The sequence below is a fragment of the Chiloscyllium punctatum genome, chromosome 36 (assembly GCF_047496795.1).
Source record: "Chiloscyllium punctatum isolate Juve2018m chromosome 36, sChiPun1.3, whole genome shotgun sequence".
NCBI classification, from domain to species: domain Eukaryota; kingdom Metazoa; phylum Chordata; class Chondrichthyes; order Orectolobiformes; family Hemiscylliidae; genus Chiloscyllium; species Chiloscyllium punctatum.
In genome coordinates, this window is record NC_092774.1 from 34747625 (window position 1) to 34754467 (window position 6843).

A 6843-nucleotide genomic window follows, 5' to 3' on the forward strand; every position below is an offset into this window, starting at 1 on the left:
AAGGTTGACTTCTCTGTGAGAAACGATTTACGTAAATGTTGGAGGTTTGGAGGATTTGAGCTACAGGGAAAGGCTGAATAGGCTGGGGCTGTTTTCACTGGAGCATCGGAAGCAGAGGAGTGACCTAATAGAGGTTACAAAATCATGAGGGGCATGGACAGGGTAATAGACAAGGTCTTTTCCCTGGGCTGGGGGAGTCCAGAACTAGAGGGCATAGGTTTAGGGTGAGAGGTGAAATATATAAAAAGGGACATCTTCTTCATGCAGAGGGTGGTACATATATGAAATAAGCTGCCAGAGTATATGGGTCAGGTGTTGTCAAATGGGACGAGATTAATTTAGGATATCAGGTCAGCATGGACAAGTTGGACCAAAGGGTCTGTTTCCATGCTGTACGTGTCTCTGACTACTGGTCCTGATGTAAGTTTAAAATAGAGTCCAAGTAACTTTGAATAGTTCAATCTTGTTGAGCTCACCTCCTCAAAAGTTTCAGATGAATCCCTCTGAGAGAAACTGTTTAAACATGCTGAGTTGCACAAAGTATAGTATCCCATCAAGTTCAACACAAACCCAGAGTAGAAGAAGTCAGAAGTCAGAACATCAAGGGGGCCAAAACTGATCACAATATTCCAGGTACGGCCTCATCAATGTCCTGTATAACTACAACATAACTTGCCAACATCTATACTCAATTCCCTAACCAATGAAGGTCAGTGTGCTGAAACCTCTCTTCACTGCCTTGTGTACCGATGTTGTCAGAGATATAGGACCTACATTAAACTGATGCAGAATCCAGCTGCTGAGAGCCCAGAAGCAGAGTAGTGCTGCGTGAGTGTGCTGCGCTTTAGATTTTGACACCACCTCCCCACACCTCTCGAGACCTCAGGTCTGTAGCTTGCCTTCTTATCCTTGAGGGTTTTCCACCTGTTTGAAACAGCCTGTCCTGCAATTAACCCCTTTACTCCAAGGCGTTCCTTCTACAGGCAGAATTAATTGTCCTTCTGTCACACAGTTATTAAACACCATTATCTCATCTGTCCAAAGAAACAGCTCATTGTTTTGCCTCCTCCTTCCCAGCGATAGTTAATGTATGTTATTTGTTAACTCCCTTGTAGCAGTTTCTCATTGGCCCTTTCATTTCTTGGTCCAGAAAGAGTTATTGCTGACTCATGAAGTTATCAAAGTTCTGGAGCTTACAGGACCACACCACATTCCTCTCTGCCTCCCCCAGCAATAACGATTGCTCCTGAGATACTCACAGTTCCTGACGTTCCTTGATATCCCCAAATACAATCCATATGTCAGGAAATCACTGGTGCTGCCCTGACACCAGACAGTCACTGTTGGAACAGAAGGATTATGGGGAGAAAATGCAGAAATCCGAAATGCAAAGAGACTTGGGAGTTCAAGTCCAGGATTTTCTCAAAGTAAACTTGCAGAATGAGTTGCACTTTCCCCTGCAACTGCCGAATGTGTGACACCAGCCCATTTACCTATTCCCTCCTCGCTGTCCAAGGGGCCAAACTTACCTTCCAGGTGAAGTGGCACTTTACCTGCACTACCCACAACCCAGTCTACTGCATTTGCTGCTCACAATATGGGCTCATCTACATTGGGGAAAACGAACCGTAAACTGGGTGACTGCTTCGTAGAACATCTACGTTCTGCCTGTAAAAAAGACCCTGAGCTTCCAGTTGCCTGCCAATTCCACACCCCACCCTGTTCCCTGTCCAACATCTCTGTCTCAGGTTTGCTGTTGTGTTCCAGCGAAGCTCAGCACCAGCAGAACGAAGAGCACCGAATATTACACTTGGGGATATTGCATCCCTCCGGTCCCAATATCGAATTCAATAATTCTAGGGCCTGAACTCCATGGTATCCTCGTCCCTGCCGCACACGTCAAGCCCTGTTATCACACAGTCTGTCATTCCACACTACTTAACCACGAACAGTGTCCATTAACAGTTATTCACCCCCCCCCCCCCCCCCACCCCCACTCCACGCAGATCGTTATCAACTCCTTTTTCTGTCCAACAGTTCTTCCTTCGCTTTGGGCTCTGTCCTGATCTCCGCCTTCCTCCCACAATATCTCCTGCATATAAACCGACATTTTCCCAATCACCATCTGTTCTGTGGAAGGGTCACCGGCAACTCCTGTTTTTTGTTCCTGATGTACAGCATCCGCAGTTCTTTCAGATTTTTATTGAGAGAGAGTTGGAAATTGTTTCGAGAGACAGAAGGAGAAGGTAAAGTCATTGTAGTGCGATCACTTCCCTTAAGCATCAATAGAGCGCACGGGCCATCCGTGAGCTTGTGGCGCAACGGTAGCGCGTCTGACTCCAGATCAGAAGGTTGCGTGTTCAAATCACGGCAGGCTCACTGCAATCAACATCTAACATTTCAAATGACGAAAGGAGTAGGTTGTATCGAAAGTTCTTTGCGGAAACTTTCGATCACACGTGAATCTTTGCTGTCAGTTTGATTTGTGAACACTGTGTCAGGGAGGTGGTGTGCCCATTGTTTGGGGAAATGCTCAGCTCCCCGCAATGTGAGAAGTAAAACACAGACTGTTGATCACGGGATTTAAACACACAGCCGCTTCGTTCAGTTGGGAACCGTGGGGTGTGAATAACATTATACCGATATTTTTACAACATAATCTAGAGATTGCCATTCAGGTTTTAGTCACATCAAACTGCCACGTAATGCTGTTATGGCCTCAGTAAACTATAATAACGTGAAGATCGCTGGGATGATTTTCTGCATCCGACTGCAATATAAACACAGATCATTGTTTCCAGTTTTGGTGGAACGAAATACATCGTATTGGTGGAAAATTACAGTTAGTGCAAACACAGCTAGCCATCGATAAATATTAATCCTGTTCACTTCAATGGCCAAATTTCAATTCAGAAACCAAGTGCACTCGGCTGCTTGTAACATAGACAACAGGACAAAATGGCTCATAGGAGGAGAAATGGGACATTGAGGAGAAGTGAAATGTTTGCTTTTGTTCACCTCCACAATTATTAGAAAAACAGGTTGAAAGGATTCTTAAAAGGTGTCTGAAGTAGTGGTGAGGCATAACACTTCAGACAGCGCAAAGGGGAAGACCACTTTCTAGGGGAAGAAAAAGACATTCCTTATTTCTGAAAGAACTGGGAAACAGAAGAGGGGATGAACTCTGACTTGGGAGCTCTTTCCTATTGGTTGAGGATGTTCCTTCATCACAGTCTTGGTTTAGAGCATAAGCTCTTCATCAGGAATAAAGGGTGGCCCAAGGGGGCTGAGAGATAAATGGGAAGGAAGTGGGGCTGGAGGGAAGGCAGCTGGGAGTGCAATAGGTAGATGGAGGTAGGGATTGATGGTGATAGGTCAGAGATGAGGGTGGAGCAAATAGGTGAGAAGCAAGGTGGACAGGTATGACAGGTCAAGAGGTTGGTGTCGAATTGGAAGGTTGGATCTGGGACAAGGTGACGGAGAGGAAATAAGGAAACTGATAAAATCTGCATTGATACCATGTGGTTGGAGGGTCCTAAAGCAGAAGTTGAGGTGTTTTTTCCGAAAAGTGTCGGGTAGCAAGAGTTTGGCAGTGGAGGAGGCCCAGGACTTGCATGTCCTTGGTGGAATGGGAGGGGGAGTTAAAGTGTTCAGCAACAGGGCGGTGTGTCGTTTAGATTTAGAGTCCCAGGGATGTTCTCTGAAATATTCGGTTAGTTGGCGTCCAGTTTCCCCAATGTGGATGAGACCATATTGTGAGCAATGGATATAATCTTATAAATAGATTGCATAAAACTTAGCCCGCCAGAGTTATTTTCTTTAATTAAATTAAAGTAAATTTTTATTCAATTGGATGACTGCATGAAACGGGTTGTTGTTCAGATTTGAATCATCACACCCAAATGAGACGATGCCATTAATATCAGTGAACTGCTCTTTTTTGTTAAAAACCACAAGTTCTTGATTTATTTTCACAACTTACTGGTATTCACCCCTGCACATTCAATGTCAAACTCTGACATCAGAACTTAAATTACAGTATTAATTTTGACTTACAATATTCGAACAAACAAATTAATAGAACACAGTGAATAAATACCAAGTCTGATTAATATGAAATTAAATTTGACCAAAAAATATAAAATCAAGATGGGAGATAAGAAATGGGGGAAGGGCAGAAGGCAAGAAATGCAGCATCATAGAAAGTGCTCCTCCAGAGAGTGCATTTTACCAACCACCACTGCTAAATATAAACACTCTGATATGATCCTCCGGTTTTAATGTAAATCATAGCCCCATACAGTAGGTACCATTTAAATGAGTTAAAAATACAAGCCTTGAGCAAATCCAGTTTCCAGCCTTACCCCACGCTTCTTGGAGCTTGGACCTTCCTCCAGCTCCGGGTGGTCGTTGAATTCCTGGGCTCCAGCGTCCGCTCTTCCACTGAAGAAGCTTTGGGAAGCAGATGCAAAAGCAAGATACAGAACAGAGAACCTTTGTATATGAAAGTAACTGACAGAGACATTGAGCAATAGCATGACATGGTATGTACCCATCGACCTCTGGGTTATCTACCCAGCACACTCATGCAGCACTACTCTACTTCTGTGCTCCCAGCAGCTGGATCGTGGATCAGTTTAAAGTCAGTCCTATATCTCTGATTACATCGGTACGCAAGGCAGTGAAGAAAGGTTTCAGCACACTGGCCTTCATCAGTTAGGGAACTGAGTACAGATGTTGGCAATTATGTTTTAGTTATACAGGACGTTGATGAGACTGCACCTGGAATATTGTGATCAGTTTTGGTCCCCTTGGTGTTCTGACTTCTGACTTCTTCAACTCTGGGTTTGTGTTGAACTTGATGGGATACTTTGTCCAACTCAGCATGTTTAAACAGTATTTCTCAGAGGGATTCATGTGAAACTTTTGAGGAGGTGAGCTCAACAAGATTGAACTATTCAAAGTTACTTGGACTCTATTTTAAACTTACATCAGGATCAGTAGTCAGAGACACGTACATCATGGAAACAGACCCTTCGGTCCAACTTGTCCATGCTGACCTGATATCTTATATTAACCTACTCCCATTTGACAGCACCTGCCCCATATACTCTGGCAGTTCATTTCATATATGTACCACTCTCTGCAAGAAGAGGTTGTCCCTTTAATATGTTACGCCTCTTACCCTAAACCTATGCCTTCTAGTTCTGGACTCTCCCACCCCAGGGAAAAGACCTTGTCTATTACCGTCTCCATGCCCCTCATGACTTTGTAACCTCTATTAGGTCACTCTTCTGCCTCTGATGGTCCAGTGAAAACAGTCCCAGCCTATTCAGCCTCTCCCTGCAGCTCAAACACTCCAACCCCCAGCAACATTCCCGTAAATCGTTTCTCATGGAGAAGTCAACTTTTCAGTCCTGAAGAAGGGTTAATACCCAAAACGCTGACTACTCCACATCCTGGTGCTGCCTGGCTTGCTGTGTTCTCCCAACCTCCTGCTTACCGACTTCGGGTTGCAACACGTCGTGGCTCAGCCTCACAGTGTCAGGGACCCAGGTTTGATTCCAGCCTTGGGTGGCTGTCTGTGAGGAATTTGCACTTTCTCCTTATGTCTGCGTGAGTTTTCTCTGGGTGGTCCTGTTTTATTCCATATACCAAAAATGTGCAGGTCATGTGGATTGGCCATGCTTAATTGTCCATAGAGTTAGGTATATTAGTCAGAGGGAAATGGGTCTGGATGGGTTACTCTTCGGGTGGTCGGTGTGGACTTATTGGCACGAATGGCCTGTTTCCACACTGGAGCTAATCTCATCCAATACTTTTGTTGCTAAAGGATGGCAGAGTAGGCCGAATGGCCTAACTTCTGCTCCGATGGTCTTGCGGTCTTAGGGTTCACTTGATCATTTCATTGGCAATGTGCAGTCCCGGGCTCAGTGAGCAGTAGTGTCCACTGAAAGCAAAGCTCATAGGATCGTAGAACTCCTACAATGTGGAAAAATAGGTCCTTCAGCCGAACACATCTGCACTGATGTTCCGAAGACTAACCCACTCAGATCCATTTTCTTACCCTCCATAACGTGCACACAGAGCCCCAAGGATGGAATTATTCTTGGGTTCCTGGTGCCATGAGGCAGCAGTGCTAACCCTGAACCACCATGGTGTTGTGGTTGTGGGGTGTAGGGGTGGCAATTGCAGTCCAGCAGAAAACAAAAACAGCCCACCTACTCTCCCACTGCACCCACTGTCAGAACTGGCAGGAGGTTCAGTCCTGGGAGGTGACCGAAGGCAGCATCAATGGTAGGATCTGATTGCTGGGAGCGCTGGTGCCCATGCCCACATGAACCTCTTCCCACACTCGGGCCAGCTGGAGGGCACCTTCCATTGTGGGCACATTGGTGCTTCAGGAGGGCAGAGGAATTGCTGACGGCCTTCCCGCTCTTAGGGCAGCAGAATGGCCTCCACCTCTCCACTACTGACACCCCCAACACCCCCGTGTGGTCCAGCTGGTTATTCAACAGTGTGGAGGAGCGGGTAAAGATCTTCCCATATTCGGGGCAGGAGAACGGATTCTCCCTGGTGTGGATGGACTGGTGCCACATCAGGGCAGAGGAATTGCTGAAGGCCTTCCTGCACACAGGGCAACTGAACGACCTCTCCACCATGCGGACACACCAATGGGCCAGTAGGTCGGAGGAAAGAGCAATGCCCCTCCTGCACTCGGGGCAGATGAACGGCCTCTCAGTGTGGACCCTCTGGTGTCTCAGCAGGTGGGAAGAACTGCTGAAGGCCATCTCGCACTTGGGGCTGGAGAACAGCCTTTCCCGGTGTGGACCAACTGGTGCG

The 6843-nt window shown here is 46.2% G+C and overlaps 1 non-coding gene across 1 annotated transcript; it reads left to right on the plus strand.

The window, feature by feature from the left end:
- Positions 1–2307: 2307 nt before the first annotated feature.
- trnaw-cca (transfer RNA tryptophan (anticodon CCA)) lies at positions 2308–2379 on the plus strand. The gene has a single exon. It is a non-coding gene; the product is annotated as a tRNA-Trp (tRNA).
- The last annotated feature ends 4464 nt before the right edge of the window (positions 2380–6843 follow it).